Genomic DNA, 19,730 nt, shown 5'->3' on the forward strand with positions numbered 1-19,730 from the left:
TTTGGTCTCTCTCACCCTGCCTTGGGGCCTGGTTTCTCTCACCTGACCTTGGGTTCTTATTTCTCTCATCCAGCCTTATGATTTGTTTTCTCTCACCGAGCATTAGGGTCTCGTTTCTCTCACCCAAATTTGGTCCCTGGTTTCCCTCACCCCACCTTGGGTCTCATTTCTCTCAACCGCCTTTGGGCCTGGTGGCTCTCACCCCACCCTGGGGTCTCATTTCTCTCAACCCACCTTATGGTCTGGTTTCTCACCCTACTTTGTGGTTTTGTTTCTCTAACGCAGCCTTGGGGTCTGCTTTCTCTCACCCAACCTTGGGGTCTAGTTTGTCTCAACCCACCTTGGGGTCTCTCCTCGTGAGAGTCTGTGAGTTCAGCTGACACTGCATCATTTTGTTTGTCTTCCCCACCTTGTTCTCTCCTGGTTTGAGTTTGCCATTTCTTCCTCATGGCTTCTGGTGGGACTTCGACAACGGTTCCTCGGTATGCCGGTTTGCCGCTTCTCGGTTGGCATTCGCTTCTCAACACTCTCCTGGGCTGGCTGCTTCCAGCAGCTGTCCCAGCAGGTGATGTGAGTGTTCAAATGCTTGACTGTTGATGGATGCAATCCTAAATATGACCCAAACCTCTAACAAAACCTCCACAGTCACCGTAACTCCATTCCTAAACCTTACCCTAACTCTAATTACAACCCTTCCCCTACCTGAACTCTCATAAAACAATAACCCTTCAGCACACTAATGCATTTTATTTGCATATTATTGAATGCAAAATAAATACCAAATGAAAAGTGAACATTTCTCCAACCCCATCAACAGCTTGCTACAGATTTCATAGTCCTTTCCCTAAACAAAACCCTTGCTGTGATACTAACCTTACCCTCATTGCAACTCTTAACAGTTACCCTAATACTAACTCTACCCTAGCCACTAAGTGTATCCTAACCACTATCCTACGCCAACATCACCGGCCCTTTCCAACCTCTGTATCCCTTTCTTTAACACCTAACCAAACCCATACCTTAACACTTAACCTGACACTTAATCCACCCTAACCGCAAACAAAACCCCAACATATTTACTCTAAACCTACTCCCTATCCTTACCCTAACACCTATCCAAACCCTAAACCAGACAATTAAAAGCCCACTAAACCCTCCTTAAACCTAACAATTGCCCTAGCTGCACTGCATGTGTGGCTACTTTCCAGCTGAATTTTGTACTACTTTTTCACTCACTACATTTTTGTTGGCTACACTTCTACTGGTTACTGGTTAGCCTGCTGCCTGAATCAAGGCATTGGCTGAGGTCTGATTAACTCCAACCTATTCTCAGGCCTGTAAGCAGCCGTTTCTACACAGATGAATGTCTGTTTCCTCTGCTGCTGGATCTAATCGGCTCTCCTCCCATTCTCTCCATTCCTCGGCATCCAACACCCTATTTCCATGGGTTCTTCAGGCTGTATTCTTCCGACAAATCTGGGTAAAATGTCCTTTTTCTGAACAAGAGAAACAGGTATGTTGGATGCAAGGAATGTGTTACCCCCTTAGACTACTGGCTTCCAGTAACACAGGCGGCCCCCAGCTTTTTTACCCCCTCATCCTTCCTTTTCTGGCAAATGGGATCTGGAATACCTCTGTTCTTGTAGGTGTTTCCTTAACAAAAAGTTTGACTTCTTTTTTATGCTCAGGGGGCTTCTGTAGATGTTGTTTAAAAAGCTGAATGACCTCAGAGTGAACCTGGGAAATCTGACTGGCAGTTTCCAGAGTGTTCTGATAGGTTTACAAGACAGCACTATGTGGGATGGGTAAGCAACAGGTATACAAGCTGTTCCACGGTCACACTTCTAAAACTTTGGTTAAACTCTTCTTCCACAACCATTGACTTATTCACTTTTAAATTCTGCCAGCTGACAGTGATGCTCACAATGGTGCATCATTGAATAACTGCAGGACAAATGTGCAGAAGGCACTGAGGGAGTTGCACCCAGACACGACCTACATGCAGTCTATTCTGGCTCGTACAATGGGTCCAGATGAGGACCTAGTGCACTACATTAAAGAAAGTAAGGAGAAGTGGTATTTAGAGACTTGACAACCGTGGGATAGGAACATACCTGTTTTCTACCACATCCACTGAGAGGTCTCCCAACAGATGTACATACAGAATTGGGGAATGTCATGGGGATAGAGAATAAGGGGTGGTCAGCGATACAGGCAAACATAGTACATCACTGCAGGGCTAAAGAAAACAAGGAGATAAGGAAGGTAGAGGACTCCCGGACTCCCAGAAGGTGGAGGCAAAATTGGTGCAGATGAGTTCAAAGCCCAAACTGCCCTTCCACAGAGGGGCCCATGCCACAGGGGGGATTCATACCACAACTTTTTGTGCATCAAGGGGGGGTTCTTCCCACAGAGAGGAGGGGTACCGCAAGGGAGAGTAGTTTAGCAGGGAGGGTTCACACCACAGGGACCTTTTGCACCACAGGGAACACTGATACCATCAGATGCGTTTGCGCCACCAGGAGGATTTGCACCACAAGGGGGGGATCCCTACAAAGAGGGTTTGGATCACAAGGGGGGGGCCGAGGGGGTTTGTCCTACAAGGTGAATACTTTCCGAGAGCATAAGGGGGATTTCAGAGAGTTAGGGGGGTTGGTTATGGAGGAGCAAGGGCGTTATATGGGGGACAATGTTGGGCTAGTGGAGAAATAGGCCACTTTGCGAGGGAATGTAAGAACTGAAATCAAATGCACTGTGGCACTGATGGCACCTCTCACCACCACAGCATGGCGTACTATCCAAAGACAAAGCAGCTAGCACCACCCATGCAGTACACATTTCCACAGAACATGCAGAGTATACCACAGGAGCAGTCTCCATTTGTCCTGAATGCTCTGAATGTGTCGATGATGACCCAGCAGCAGTCCATACTAGTTCCAACCACACTGGTGGCTCCACGGTTGCTGTCACCATTTGCCCCACCCACTGGCAGTACACCACAGCAATATCTACCACCAAATCCTCTCCAGATGCAAGCACATGCACAGATACAGGAACAGACACAAGTGCAGACAGAGAATCATCAATGGGACGTCCACTTATTACCTCAGGCAAAGTACCACACTATACAGGAGCAGCTGTGTTGGGGGCAACCCTTTCCTACCACTAAGCACAGACATAAACACCCACTAGGACATTCCATAGAGGGTTCTGACATGCCCATTCCTATCAGTAACTGCAGACAAAAAAGAGGAACCACAGGTGGCAGTGAGCATAGGTAGCAAAACATTCTAATCTTTGTCTGACACAGGGGCTACCAAATCTTGCATTAGAGAAGGAAGATTCCCTTTGTCAGACACAATAATGGACCCAAAAGGATGTTCTGGGGCTGTTGTATCGGTTCCTTTCACCAAATACCTACCTCTTACCATCGGTCCTCAGGAAATAGTTGCTCACCTGTTGTACTCCAAAGATACACCAATCAACATATTGGGCAGATGCATTATGATAAATCTGAACATGAGCATTTAGTTTACTGGCAAAGGCATAATGTGTTCCACTCCCGGAGTGTATCCCACCTGAGCATGAACAGTGCTTCAAACACTTTGTTCCCACATCGCACTGCAAGGGGTCCCAATATACCCCAAGCTATTCCTGTATAGTGCTGTTAGGATGGGTACTTAGGATAAGAAACCACACCTTCCCACTACCCAGACAATTTCTGTTCAGAGCAGCAGCACACAAGCAAGTAGTGGCAGGAACTGTCATCAATATAAAGCTAGATGTGGTAATTACACAAAAGGACAAGGTGATCTTGCAGGGGGTGGATAAGGATGGTATTGAATGATGCACTGTCTTGTGTATTGATCTCACCAAGCGCTTGGCTGATTTGACTGACAAACAACTTTGATGATGACAAGGAGATAGGAGAGATTGTGTTTGAAATTTGCATACAATGTCACTTGATTGTACAACATAGGGAGGTTCCGCAAATGATACTCCTCATTAATGGTATGTGAGCACACTTACAGGAAGACCTTCAGCAGTTGCTGCTTGCAGAGATATGGACCAGATGTAGGTCTCTTGAAAGGGATAGGGGAGGTTTGCATCAAATTAAAGCAAGGGCCATATTGCCCTGGGTCAAACAGTACCCCCTGTCCAGGCAGGCGGATGAAGGAATGTATGAAACCATTGTAGCATTATGGCAACAGGGCATAATACAGCACTCAGACACCCTGTGTAAGTCAGCAGTGTACTGTGACTAGTCAGAAATGAGAGGCAGACACAAAGTTGTAATCTTTTCATCATTAGACAACTTTATTAAAATAAATGGGTTGGAAAAGGCCTTTCAGTCTCCATCCTAAAGAAAGTTTCCCTGCCTAGGAAACTCAAAACAAAGGTCAGTCTTTGTCTCTTAGTCATAATTATTGAAAAGGTACTTGTGTCCAAAATGTATCTGACCCTCATACTAAAAATGAACGAGCAAATGTGTAAGGTAAATGTCTCTGTTTTAGATTTAGAAAAACGTGTGTACAAAAGCCAATTATGTAAATCCAACAAAACAATGCTTGAATCCAGGGGATGCTTCCCTTCCCTGGACTATTTCAGGTAGGATAGCAGGAGTGTCCTTTTCAAACAATTCTTCCTTAAGAGTAGCAGAAATGTCACTTTCACACAACACTTTCTTAAAGATGTAAAAATGTGTATTTTCAAGCAATAGTTCTCTAAAAGCAGTAGAAATGTTCCATTCACACAACACTTTCTTAAGGATGCCAACAAGTGTCCTTTCAAGCAATAGTTCCTTAAGAGTAGTAGAAATATTTCTTTCACCCAACACTTTCTTAAGGATGGCAAAGGGTGTCTTTTCAAGCAGTAATTCCTTAAAACCAGGAGAAATGTCTTTTTCACACAACACTTTCTTAAGGATGACCAAAGTGTCTCTTTTAAACAGCAACTTTTCAAGGATGGCAAAAGTGTCTCTTCTACACAATAACTTCTTACGGCTGATCTCCTAGTATAGTCCCTGGCCAGGAATCCTTCAGCAGCTTCTTTGGATCCCCTGGTATGATCTCCTGTCAGGTATCTTTTCACAATGTATTTTCCTTTATTTTTTAAATGGATTAGCTAGTGTACTGCTCTGCCAGAAATCCCCTTCTAGGTTTTGTAGATCCCCAGGTATTCTATCCCGCCAGGTAACTTTCTTCTAATGGCTCATGGCATGATGTGCTTCTTCCACCAGGACGTCTTACAACATTCTCATTCTCTTTAAGTATGACACAGTTGTAATTCTTCACTGTTTATATTTGGGGAGGAAGGATAGCTGAGCAACACGTTTGTCTTGGAAGCAAGACAATGCATTGCAACACAGGTTTGAATCCCGATCCAGCGCTTGGAAACCACAAGCTGGTATTAAGCGTTTTATAAAATAACAATTATACTTCATTGGCTTTAGGTACTACATGTTCCAACTTCCCCCATATTGTCATTTCATATATGGAGACTTATTCAAGTTCTGTCTGTTAACTTCTTCGCTAGTATTCATTTGCGTGTCACAATATGTGTTCTAATTTTCCCCATCTTGACATCTCAAATATGGAGACTTTTAGAAATTCTGTCCTTCTATTTTTCTTGGTTGATATTCAAAACAGATTTGCATTTGTTCATATGCCTGTCAGTATGCCCAGGTTACCCTATACTTTTGGGCTGACCCACCAGTGTTTGATGGTGTTTCTGACCCATGGCATGCTGCAGCAGTGAAGTTTCCATTCTGGGAAGGCATCTCCAGCTATGCAGACCCTCTTTCAGTTCTCCCACCAGTTCTTCCTTCACTTTCCAGGGGTACTGCTGCTGTTTGAAATGATCACCTCCCTGTCTGATTCGATGCTGCAATCAGATCCTCAGCGGTCCTCCCACAGCATTTGCTGTGCTTCTCTCAATCTTGCACCTCTTCTGTAGTTTACCACATTTCGCTCCTGTGCTTCTGCCTACGATTCTGCTTTCACCTTCGCACGCTCTGCATCTCTCTTCTTCACCTTCACCTTCACTGTTTATATTTTATTGAAGGTGTACACCATTTTTAAATATCCTGTGCAGCTGATTTCCATTGTAACCACTGGTCTGTATGTTTGGCTTGGTGGTTCCTTTAATCCACAATAACTCCTACTTCCTCATCTCAGTACTTGAGGTTTCATTGGAGTTGGAGTCCATAGGATTTTTAGGCCCTGTAAAGTTATATTGTTTTAGATTTCTGTTTAAAGCAAACATATCAGAGACAGGAGATGTTACATGTGTATATGAGGTATGGTGGTTTTGTGCTCAGATTGTTTTTCTGGGAGGGGTTTGGAGGTTTTACAATGAGGGGGACCTGTAAAGTGACAACAAGCCAAAAAGAATTCAAGAATGATAAAGTCTTCTTCGTTATAAAGTGAAGAATACTGCGTCTCTACTGATGGGGCCATCACCTTTCCCGACATCCATCTGTTCCCATGTGATCCTCCCTCATAATTGCACCCAGAGGGTCAGGATCAGGTAGCGGCTGCCATCCCCTGGCCACATGGGAGGAGATACTTGGCTGGGGATCATTGAGAACTCCACAGGATTCATCACAGTAACCTGTGAAAAAAACAAAGGGGGGTATTGGAGGATCGTACGGAATCTCCACCCCCTGAATAAAATTATGGAGGTGGAGTTTACAGTGGGTCCCAATCTGGCCACCATTTTGTGTAATGTTCCCATGGGGGAAACTTACTTTACAGTGATTGATCTTAAGAATGCATTATTTCCGATACCATTAGATCCATATTCCCAGTACCGCACTGTGTTTACTGACCGCGGTCAGCAATTCAACACACCTAATAGCATCACTGTGTTAATGTTGAATCTAGATGGTATTCCCAACATCATTGAGTGAGCCCAATAGCGTCACTGTGTTAAAGCTGAACCTAGAAAGCATGCCTAATGACGTCACTGTGTTAGTGTTAAATTAAGAAGGTACCCCCTAATAGCGTCACTGTATTAATGTTAAAGCTGAACTTAGAAAGCGTGCCTAATACCATCACTGCTAATATTGGATCTAGACGGTATTCCCAACATCAGTGAGTGTTGCCCAATAGCGTCACTGTGTTAAAGTTGAACTTAGAAATATGCACTAATAGCATCACTGTATTAGAGTTCAAGTTAGAAGGTATTCCCAACATCATTGACTGTGCCTGGTCGCATACACTTTACTGATTACCACAATATCACACTACTACGCTTACTCTCTCCTATACACCACCAATCAACTAGAACACAGCAGTACTATGACACATTCGGTAAAGCTGTTCTCATACTAACATAACTCATCAAACTACCCATCCTCCTAATAAAACACAGCTAGCTAGCACATACTGGCTTGCTTAGGCATCTCATCAGGCCTAACACAGCCAAACCTCAGTCTGGATGTCTCCCTCCAGACTGAACACATTCAACTGATCTCCTCAGCACCACACCTACCACTAAGAAGCAGCTATCATGCAACAACCACACAAGCTGCACACATACCTGGTGCGCCCACACACTTTACGACTCTCTCTCTCAACTGACTCAAAATGCGGTTCCCAAGGTTGTTCAACCTACCAGAGCCTTGAGATCATACCAATGATACATAAGGCCCTATACAAATGCAAAATATCAAAACATAACATAACACCAGACTCCCACTAGGGTACTGTGAGTCCATGAGTATATTTAATAGGGTACTGCAAATAGACTTAGGAAATTTACAGACAGAGAGAACAGTGATACAATACGTGGATGACCTCCTAGTGTGCACCAGAGAGGAACAATGCACAGAGGATTCAGGAACACTCTTGACATTACTGTCAGGAAAGGGGTGCAAGGTGCACAGAGAGAAGCTGCAATATTGTCAGAGGGAGGTAGTTTACCTAGGGCAAGTACTATCATCAGAAGTGAGAATATTAACACCTGAAAGGCCAGCAGTGGTACAGAATACATCCAGCTGAGCACAGTAAAAGAGATGCAACAGCTCCTGGGCTTGTGCAATTATTGCTGGTTCTGGATCCTTGAATACGCCAGTTACACTAAGCCACTAAGGCACCACAGAAGGTTCAGTGTCCCATCACCTGGATAGCCGAAATGATAGAATCATTTAAGGAACTAAAAGGTGAACTCACCAATACACCAGTGCTCGCTACTCCAGATTACAACAAACAATTATTTCTGTTTCCCATTCCAGCAGGGAAGTAATGATGGCTGTCCTCATCCAGAAAAAGCCACAAAGACACAAGCCCTTTGATTTGTTACAGTGGTATTTCAGACCCAGTAATGCAGGGACATTTTCTATGAAGGCAAGCACTTGCAGCAGCATCTTTCGCAATTGACAAATCATTTGTTATAATGATGGGCTGCTCAGTAACACTCTATGTAGAGCACACAGTGTTCGCTATCCTGGAAAAATGAAAGTCTACCCTCACTACACAATGAGTGTCAGGGTATGAAGTTATACTTTTAAATTCAGCGATTCACATTGTGAGGTGCCAGGTTGTCACTCCAGCGTACTTCGTCACTCACCGTGTGCAGGCAAAATTTCTCATGCGCAAAGTTTCCCCCAGTGTGGAGTGTGTGAAGTAATAAGGTCTGATAATATCCTGCATTCCTCCAACAAACTCTTTACGGAAATGACTTCCCTATTAGGCATCACACAGTCTTTGGAGTGCCTGAACAGCCTGCTTAAGGAGCACCTTGCAAAGTTATGTGATACACTTCACAAGAGCTGGCTCCACTTTTTGCTGCTTGCACTATTGGCTTTGCACAATCAGCCAGGGATGCAATCACTATTTAACACCTCATGAGATTGTGAACGGCAGGCAGACATTAACACTGCATTCCCCTGTTTGCAAAGCTTGCTCTGTGTCTGATGCTCATAGTTCTGCTGACATTCTGGAGGAAGAGTTTAGGGGCTTCCTTAGGGAACGTACCCGATCTCTCAGATTTATATCATTGCAGACTGGGCCACAACGACACCAGCCGACACCACAATTCACAGATGCATCACCAGAGCAAGATCTGTTCTTTGGCCAGGCGGGGGTCTGGCCTCATACTGTTTGTGGAAATCTGTGGTACGACTACATGGCAGCACCTGGGAGAGAGAGTTTATGCAACATGTTATGTGTACTCCCTCATTCCACATGCGGTAGGGCGCCCAGAACATTTATTCCAAGAGAGGTGCATGCTCAGAAGGCGCTCTGTTTACTTCATATGACATTGTGTGAAGTTACAGGTCTTTTCCAGGAATGAAGAGTAACTGTGCAAAGGGTGGCGGAAGGGGAGACAGTACAGGACGATAACAATATAATGATAAAAAAAGATGGCAGAGGATCCCAACACAAGGGACATAGTACTTCACTACGAGAGGCAGGTCCCAAAACGGGGGGATTACATTCACATGGAACCATACATTTACCTGTCTCAGCGATTCGGGGCACGCCATGCTTTGGTGTAGGACGAGGCCACAAATGCGTGTGAAGGGGGTGGTTTTCTTCAGAAATCAATGGGTGGAGGGGTTCATGAACTACAGGGCAAATGGTTTGGCATTTTTGGGTATGAAGTAGCAACCTCCAATAATGCTTCCTGTTCGAAAACAATTGAGGGAAATGTACATGCCCTCACTTGGATAGCTGACAACAAAACACCAGTGACAATGAAACCACTCACACGTCCTTCTTTGTGTTTCAAATCACGAGGTCCCATTAAATTAGGAGCGAATGAAAACTACACCAAACGATGGAGTTAACCAGAATGCGAGACGGAACCTCTACCTTTATAGATTTTTATCGCGCATAGGGGCCCAAAGGCTATCTACAATTGCCACCCTGTTGGGGCGGCTCCTGCTCCCTTGTTGCCCTCCATGCAGCAGTCGTGCTTGTGCCCCACTGAGACGTTTCCACTTTTAATGCCCATACCATTGCTGAACTGTAGATTGATACAAATTATATTGGCAAACATTTAGCTAAAGCATGCTTGTCTTTCCAGGAAAATACCGAACAATTGCGAACCTAGACGCACTATTGGAGGACTATCGAATGCTAGGCACGAACACTCGCATCCTCAGCATCTTGCAAATCATTTTTGGAATTATAGCTATGCTGGTTCTAGAATGGTGAAAAACAAAGAAGGTTCATGCAATTCAGTATTTAGTATTTATTTATTTATATTGCGCACCTAACCCCTAAAGGGGTAGCAAGGCGCAGAGGCAACAAGAGGATTGCAAACCTTGGTTACATGCAGGGGAATGAAGTCCAGCCATGGTTACAATGCTGGACACGTTAAAAAGAAACAATGCACGCCGATGAGGCATAGGTTACAGAAATGTACAATATAGGCAATACTATATACAATACATCGGTTGTCTCATGGAAGGTATCTACACTGAACAGTTAACAACCTAAATATACATATTTACAATCATAGTGGTGGAGCATCAGGGCAGCAAGAGAGCATGAGGTCGTTATGTGTCGTGAGTCTTGAGCCGGTGGATGGTCTTAGTTCTGAATAGGCGGTAGGGGAGGTCCTCCCTGCAAGGAGGTGGAAGGGAGTTTCAGTATTGTGCTGCTTTAACAGGAAAGCTATTCCCACCCGACATAGAGCGTTTAAACCTGGGCACCAGGAGGAGATTGGAGTTGGTCATTCTAGAGGGGCGAGAGGAGGTAGGTCTGGTGAATCTAGTGATAAGGTATTGAGGGGCTGCTTGGTGGAGGCATTTGTGGGTCAGAGAAACCGATTTGAGGAATATTTTGTCTTTGGTAGAAAGCAGGTTGACAGACCTTCTAGAATCAGAAATGTGGGCTTTCTTTGGGATACTGAGGGCCGCTCTTAGGGCATTATTTTGAAGGATCTGATTTTTGTTCATAATATATTTGTTGCATCCTACATAAAGTGCGTTTCAGTAGTCAAACTTGGACAAGATCAGAGCCCTGGCTAGGGTGATACAGTTAGACAGAGAAAGAAAAGGTTTGGCTGCTCTGATGAGTTTGCATGTGTAGGATGTGGCGGTTGCCATAGCATTAACTTGTTTTTTAAAGGTGAGAGTGGAGTCTAGGTAGAAGCCAAGGGTTTTGACCTCCTTGGCTACCGTGATCTTATTGTTGTCAATTACGAAGGAGGAGTAGTTTTGGTCTAGTTTGTTAAGGTTATGTGCGGACCCTAGAATGAGGAGTTTTGTTTTGTCATCATTCAGGCATAGACCGTGTGAGGCAATCCATGCCTGGATGATGAGGTACACTTTGTTGACGAAGGCCAAATCCTTGTCATAATCCCCCGTCAACGGGATGAGGATCTGGGTATCATCGGCATAATTAGTGTAGGTGATACCCAGACCATCTAGATCATCAAAAAGGGGCTTTGTGAAGATGTTGTACAGGGTCGGGGAGACGCACGATCCCTGAAGCATGCCACAGGTGATGGGTGTTGGGTCAGCTGCTGCTAGTAGGGAAAAGACTCTCATCGTGCGGTTATTTAGAAAGGATTGGATCCAGTCAGTTGCCTCTTGAGAGAAGTGGGCGGCTTTTTGAAGGTGGTTGCATAGGATCTCGTGGTCGATGAGGTTGAAAGCAGCCGAGAGATCAAGAAGTAGCAGTAGTGCCACCTTACCCTGATCTCTCAGCTCATCTATCTGTGCCTTAAGATCTATGAGTGCGGTTTCGGTGCCTTGTTGAGGCCTGAAGCCCGATTGTCTGACTCCTAAGAGATGGAAGTGCTCAAGGTAATGTTGGATTTGTTGGTATGCTATTTTGTCGAGGATTTTAAGAAGGAACGGTACTGTAGTGATAGGGCGGTAATTAGTGGGAGTAGATCTAGATTTGGTTTTTTGAGCAGGGGGAGGACCCATGATTGTTTCAGATTGTTAGGTACGCTGCCTGATGTGAATGACGCATTTTTTAGTTTGGTAATAAATGGTGCGAGATCACGAGCCGCATCCTTTATCAATTGTGCGGGGCATAGGTCCCCATGGCATTTCGAAGGTTTGAGGGTGAGAATGACCTTTTCTACCTCTTTGGTGGATACTCTGTGGAAGTTAAAATGTGGAATGTGCACAGGGGGGTGTGTCTGAGTTGGGTGTATCTTTTTAGGGGTGGGATACTAGGTTTGGTGGAAGAGAGAAGGGAATCTTTTTTAATGTTTATCTTTGTCTTGAGAGAGGAGATTTTGTTAGCTAAGGCATTTTGTATACCCGTGCACCAGTTTTTATCCTTGAGGCACGAGTCAGGAGCTTAGATGGGAGATTCAACCTCTTTTAGTATTGTAAAGAGCTCTCTGGTGTTGGATTTGGTTTGTGAGATTCGAGTACTGTAAGACGTGTGTTTGGCCAGGATGATTTCTTTTTTATAATGGGAAGCTAGTCTATTCAAGTTTTTCTTATTTTTTTCTGAGGGAAGTGATCTCCAAATTTTTTCACAGCGTCGCTTTTCCTGTCTGAGGGCTTTAAGATGAGGAGAAAACCAGGCGTTGATGTGTTTTCTAGGTTTGCTCTTTTTTAACTTCAGTGGGGCTATGGCATCAAGAGATGAGAGCATGACTCTATTATATATGTCTACCATCATTAAGGGATCTGTGTGGTCCGGAATGGCATTCAAGGTCGGTGCGATTAATGGGATCAAATTTTCAGGGGTGATGTTCTTTTTATTTCTAGTCTGAACAGCTGGAGCTATACTGTCAATTTGCACTGGTGTCGCCTCTAGGGTGAACGAGATCAGGTAATGGTCTGTCCAGGGCTGTGGAAGTATAGAGGAGATCAGGACTGGGCAATTGTGCAAGCTAGCCAGCCAGGGTTCTACCTTTGGTATGAGTGGGCTCTATGATCTTCTGAGTAAAGCCCAGTTCCTCTAAGGTATTGTTAATTATTGTGGCGTTAGCATCCGCGGGGTCACTAAAACCAATACTTTGTGAGGAGTTCTTGAGTTTATTTGATAGGATATTTGTGAGGTCTTCTTCAAATGACCCTAAGGGGCCAGGTGGTCGGTAAATAAGGTGAATGGAGATGGATTGTGTATTAGATAAGGATAACTTTGCAGTTAAGGATTCACAAGATCCTATGTTGGCTGGTGACTCAATGGTCAGAGGGAATTTAGTTTTAGCTATAATGGCAAGACCTCCGCCTCGAGAGGCGGTACGATCGAGTCTTAGTAGAGTATAGTCATCTGGTAAGGCTAACATAATTGCGGAGCCTGCTGTTGGATGTAGCCAGGATTCAGTAATGGCTAAGAAGTCCAAGTCTTCATTGTAGAGTAGGTCGGCAATGTCTGTAGCGTGGGCTACCATGGAGCGAGCGTTTATCAGTGCTCCCTTGGTCTCAGGTTGTACATAATTACCTCTTCTCCTTCTTTTACTCACATTGTGAAAAATTGTGTCAGTTGCTTTACCCTGATACCAGCTAATGATGAAAAGAATGGTAGTTTGACCGCATCGATAAATACTTCACATATGTTACTCACAAAGATGGAAGAAGAATCTAACAGGGTCATCAAAGAAGATAGGTATGATGCAATTTTTTCATGGCTGCTCATGTGGTTGGCTCAGATCCTGAGGGTATTGATCTCTGTCCTCGTAGTGGTGCTCATTGTTTTCTGCACCACTCAAGTAGCATTCGGTTGTTGTGCAAGGGGGAAAACAGTAGGGAGGAGATTTGGGAAAAAGATGAGAAGAATGTTCTCTCTCCAAAGGAAAGGACTAGGAAATGAGGTGGTGAAGTAAGATGGCAATGTGCAGTGGAAGAAAAGTGGAATAGTTGGGGTGGGAAGAGTTACTGATTTCCTGGAGGTACAATTTTCAGAATGCTGTTTACTGAGACCTATGATATGTACTAGGTGAGTTGATTTGTGGAAGAGGTCTGTATCATCCTTCCTGGGCCCGCAGAGGAATGTGCAGAGTCGAACTACAGTGTGATGGTGGGTCCTAAGGTGCAGATGAAAAAAGGATGAGGAGAAAGGTGGTTAGGAGGAGTTGTTTGTTGCTGATGTAACAAAAGAGGGGAGTGTTCATATGCAGGTGCACCACCCACAAAGTGTGTAAGTATTGTCTGAGAAAGGTCATCTAGCAGGGCACCAGTCCCCGGGCAGTGATGTAATGGCCAATTGTCATGAGGCCAGTAGCAGTGCTGATAGCATTAGGTTAGCATCTAAGATGTGGCACAATATAGCACAGAGTATTATATTTTGTTTTTACATAACAGGCAATTGTTGAATTGCAGCTTTGCTTTTTGTCAGCATTGCAGCACATAACATTGTATTCCTTGCATACACTGCACCTCACAAATTGGATGCAGTATACCATTTTTCATGTAGCATATTGTCCCACCTCTACAAACGGCACACAGCACACAGCATGGCACCATATTTACTACACTTTGCCTGCAAACCATGATTGCAGAAAATACTTGGTTAATGGCACCGTATTCCTGCATGCATCACACTTCACAGAAAACAACCAGCACATTGCATAGCACACCTGCTCACAATCAAGCTCATGGCACTAGTTTTTTGTGTTGCATGGCAGGTGGATAGAAGGTGCATAGCATAGCATTTACAGTTACACACACACCACCTGACACAAATACCCATAAAGTTCATCAAGGCATATATTTTTTCATGGCGAAAACGTGCACCTTTTGCCCTCTGCAGTGTTTAGAGTGCATAGTGTGTAACACATAGCACTGCATTATTTTGCATTAGGCCTGTTGGGATATTAGTTTTAATGAACAAGATATTTGCCATTTCTGAGTAGGCCTCAGCCAGAGGGGAAGAGCTGCCATTATAGTGTATTAGGCCACAATTGTTAGTTGTAAGTAATCAACTGAACTTTGTCCTTTCCTACAGGCAGGCTGAGAGCTCAAGAATAGGTGGGGAAGGGTATGAGATAGCTGACAATTTCAATTTTATTATTGCATGGGATGCATTTCTCAAGGCCCAGTGTCAAACAGTAAATGCTGATGCATCAGACAGGGAAAGAGTACACCATGTTTGTGAAGGCCACAGTGAGGAGTGGGAGCAGTTCCCAGGCAGCCACAATGTGAAATGGGCAGAATAATATGGAGACGGTAGCAGAAATATGACATGACAAATTACTTCTAGAAGGCCATTCTTTGCAAGGAGGTTACTGGAAGATGGTGTACCAGGATTTGCAACATGTATTGGCGATGAGATACATAATGATGTGGAACTCTCCTCTCCCCCGCACAGCGAATTGTAATGTAGTCCAATCACTATTTTAGACCATCTAGATCAATTTCTTTCTGTAGTCACTTTCATACACAGTTTATAGATCAGTAATTGTGATTGTTCACAAGAAAGCCAAATATGTGTGGTGCCAAATAAACTCTAACCTAGATTGAAACCATTCCTGCATTATCAAATGAAGATAATTGTATGTATGTAGCAACAATGTAGTATTACTTAGTACAGTTGTACTAGGAAAGTGGGTAACTGTAAGGTACTTAGACTATTAGGGCAAATATTAGAATAGAAGCATGGGATTTCATTAATATTGCACCTGGAGTAGTCAACAACATTGAAATGACCTTTTAATGAAATGGGATGTGCATTATAATTCCCTTCTAGACTGTCGAGCAGGTAGATGTTCACATCACTTTAACAAACTTAGATAAGGTTGGGTGTTTCTCATAGACATCGGGATTTCAGACAACAGTCCAGTACTGCCCCTCAGGGAGATTTCTAGACATCGGAGTTTCCATTAGCAGTAGGAATCGTATTTAACTTCATGATCCGCATTGAGGATTTAATATAAAACATTCTGAGCATCCTGAATCGAGTTACGGACGTAACATCATCAGGCCATGAAGCGAAGATGTCATGCGGTAAATAGCAGCCATTTTGAAATCGGTGGAGACTCAGTCAGCGAACCGATCAGATGTGATAGGACACAGGGAACACTTAGGCCTCATTAAACAGTTTGAATCTGTGAGATCTAGATATTCTGCCACACTGGTAATAAATTGTTGTCAGGAAACCAGGGGAAATTTAGTGCATTAAGCACAATTTATTTTACACCAACAGACTTTATTTTTGATTGTGGATGGCATTACAGGTACCAAGACATTGGTAACAACATTATGAAGTTGAATAAGAGCGGGTCATCAACACGAGAGAATTCTTCATTTGGTAGAAGAAAAAGGAAGACACATCATCCACTAGACGTGCGGATACTAAGGGATTTGGTAACTAAGCAGGACAACTAGTTTTGAATAGACCATGTAGCTCACATTTTTGTTTTCTACTCATTAGGGATTACTGGATTTTCTGGTCAACTTAATTAGCTATAACATCGCACTCTGAACATAGTCCTTACAGTTTGCATTGGGCTCAACAGACTGACAACTGGTGAATATTAACGACAAATCATGATAGATATTGATTACCTAAAGTATGTATAGAGTAAGGTTATGTAAGGATGTTCACACTAAATAAGTATACTCTCTGTTTTCTTTGCATGTTTTAGAAAGCAATAAGCAACTTGACGCATGAAAAAGTATAAATAATAGCTCCTGAAGAAGGGAAGGAATTTCCCGAAACGCATAGAGCATGTGAGCTTTTTGTATTGATAATTTATGAATGGTTGATGTATTCATTTTTTATTTATTTTGCTAAACGACTGCAAATATAAATATATACATAAAAGAATAAGGCATTACTGCTTTCTTTTGAACAATCATAATTACTGATCTATAAATTGTGGAAGAAAGTAACTACAGAAAGCAATTGATCTAGATGGTCTAAAATATTGATTGGACTACATTACAATTTGATGTGCAGGGGGTGTGAGTGTTCCACAAGGTTGTGGACACCTGTTTGTTTGTTTAACTATTGACACAACCTAGTGTAGGGTCGTTTTTCTTCCCCGCACCCTAGTAATAATTTAAGAAACTTCATATTTTTTGATTTAAAGAAAGGTGTGCTGCGGGTCCAGAGGGAGTAGCAGTATGAGCTACATAATGAGCAGGTGCACAAAGTTGGAATGGGAAATGAATAGAGGAGGTGTGTGACATGTTGGCTTGCAGCCCCTTGTCATGCCCTTGGTGTTTTTTCCTGCAATGTTAGTGGGACGTTGCAGCCCAAGTCGTCTGAGGTAGCCATGTCCAATTAGAATCAAGCCCTTTATCAAACTATTCCCTAAAATGGGATTGTTGCATTTGTTGCTAACCAAGCAGGATGAGATTGTCTTGAGGGGTTGGTGTTCTTTTTTGTGATGTTATTGCACAATGCATAAAGTTGTTTAGGGGACTGGTGACGACCAGCCAATGATAATGTTCGGATGTTAGGATGATATTTTTGTTTCATTACTTTTTGCTTATGCTAATGTTTTGTTAGTGGCTATAAAATATTCTGCCCGAGGTGGGTGTGTGTAGTTGGCTATGTTCAGTACATCGACCTGGCCGTGATCTATGAATACATTTTGGGGCTGATTCAGGGAATACTTTGCAAACTAAATAGGGACTTTGCGGGTCATTCTGCATGCAAAAGTCTGCTTTGTCTAATCATGGAATCGACTTGCGGGGCCTTTGCATTGGTATGGCGTGTCTCTGTGTGCAATCGATCGCATTGCGTAACCCTCCACACAGAGTGCGGGTTGGTCCTATGCAGAGCTCAAATTAGGGTGCGGAACATGCAGAATGAGGAAGAACAAGGGAAATTGTGGGTGTGTCGAGCGACGACCCATGCCCACAACTGCACAAAATTGAGCGTATTCATGGATCTGAATGACCACACAACCTCATGCCGGGGAAACCAGCACGCAAAGCTTGCGATCTAACCACCACCTGAAGGCATGTGTAAAGTCCCATGCGCATAGGAATCACTGCACACAGGTGAGATCTGATCTCGTATTTAGGGGTGCATGCAGTTGGGGTGCTGATTGAGGTTAGGTGTGCGCGTAAGCAGTGTAGCCGGGTGCAGACACAGTTTACGGGGGTTCGCATGCATATTTCCTGGGTTCAGACTACAGTTACGAAACATGGTACGCATATTGAGATGGTGCTGTGAATATGTAAGGGAGACCCCAAGCTGTGTCGCTGTGGTGCTAACTTGGTTGTGGGGGTTCACATGAAGTATTGCCAGGTTGCAATCATTTGCGTAAGAAGATTGTGCAAAGCTCTGTATACGTGTAAGGAATTGCTATGTGTGGGGGCATTTGACGGGCTTTCCAGCCGCTACTTGCGCATAGGGTTGTTCGGCCGGGTAAATTCCATGAATACGCATAGCACACAAAAAATTGTATTCGCGCAGGGACATGCAAAGTCGTTTTTGGCACGCAAACTTGGCGAGATGATGCACACTTTTCTGTGAATCAGGCCCTTAGTGTTTTTTCCTGCAAGTGGTGCACTCCTTCTTTGAGTTCTGTGGATTACTTGTTCCTACTCTTGGATCTGTCCTTGGTGCGCCCCTAGCTCAACACCTCTTACATTTTCTTTTGTTTTTCCCACCTTATTATCAAGTCTGCAAACACACTTTACTCCAGCTATTACGCAATTTACATTGGGCCTCATTACGAGGAATGCAGTAGAGGGATAACGGCGCCGGTAGAGTTGCCGGCCCCGTTATCACTCTACAGCCCCATTACGAGGTCTGCTGGCGGGTGCCGCTAAGGACATCTGGTAAAACCAGGCGCCCTTAGCGGGACCCGCTAGCAGACCAGGATGCTAACAACGGGCCCGTCATTAACGGGCCAGCTGTTAGCATCCTCCCCATTCCCATTGAGCCCTATGGGGGCTCAAACTGGAATGGGGATGTACTGGGTCTGGGTTGCTGGAATGGGGAAATACCAGGCCCTCCAAGGTCGGAATGGCCCGGTATTTCCCCATTCAAGGAACCCGGACCCGGTACCCGGTATGGGGGTAGCCTCCATACTCGTAATGAGGCCCATTGTATCTTATGTAGCCCTGCAATACATTTGTGTTCTTTGCTGACTCCCCTCTGGTTTCTTAGACTTTATTATTGTACGCGAGAACTGCTTGGACCATCAGGAAAAAAAAACACTAAATGATTGTATAGTCCCACACTAAATATAATGTTCACCTGCTATACACCTTGCCTGTGCACTGGCTGCTATTTGAATGGTGCCAATGTAAGTCATGAAATCACTTTAGTATCCTTAGGCTCGGATTCTTTACTGTTTTAAAATGTGTATATGTGTATTTTGCATGGTGAATCTATGGTACGTTTTCACCAAAATAGATCTGATTCGTTGATTATGTTCAAAATTCATGCATTCATAATGTTGCACTGAATTCGAACTACCCCATTCGCGGTGTGTTCCCCAGAGAGAGAGAGAGATTTCAGGTGTTACCAGTTCACAAGTAAAAAGTATGAAAGGTCCACACTAACACCATTATCCTCATGCTAAGAATGACGACGTGTTAGTCAGCGTGCACTGCCACTTTGTCCTGAAAAATGTACGGAACTATTCAGACCTGAAGCATTTGCAGAACATTGCATGGCATGCCCATGTGAAGATACAATATGAAACATGGAGTGAATCGGCTTCAAAGTTGGTGAGCTGGGAACAGATTTGGAAATTGTATAAGCTTGAAGTGAAGTACATGCAGATGCTGGGCAGTCAATCCGCATCGCTCCTGCCTTTCATCAAAAAGGCCAAATCTTTATTTCACTGTCCAATGTTAGATGGAAATAATGAGCGTGTCACTAGCAATCAAGGTGATAATA

The sequence above is a fragment of the Ambystoma mexicanum genome, chromosome 6p (genome assembly GCF_040938575.1).
Source record: "Ambystoma mexicanum isolate Mex_15411 chromosome 6p, UKY_AmexF1_1, whole genome shotgun sequence".
Classification (NCBI taxonomy): Eukaryota; Metazoa; Chordata; class Amphibia; order Caudata; family Ambystomatidae; genus Ambystoma; species Ambystoma mexicanum.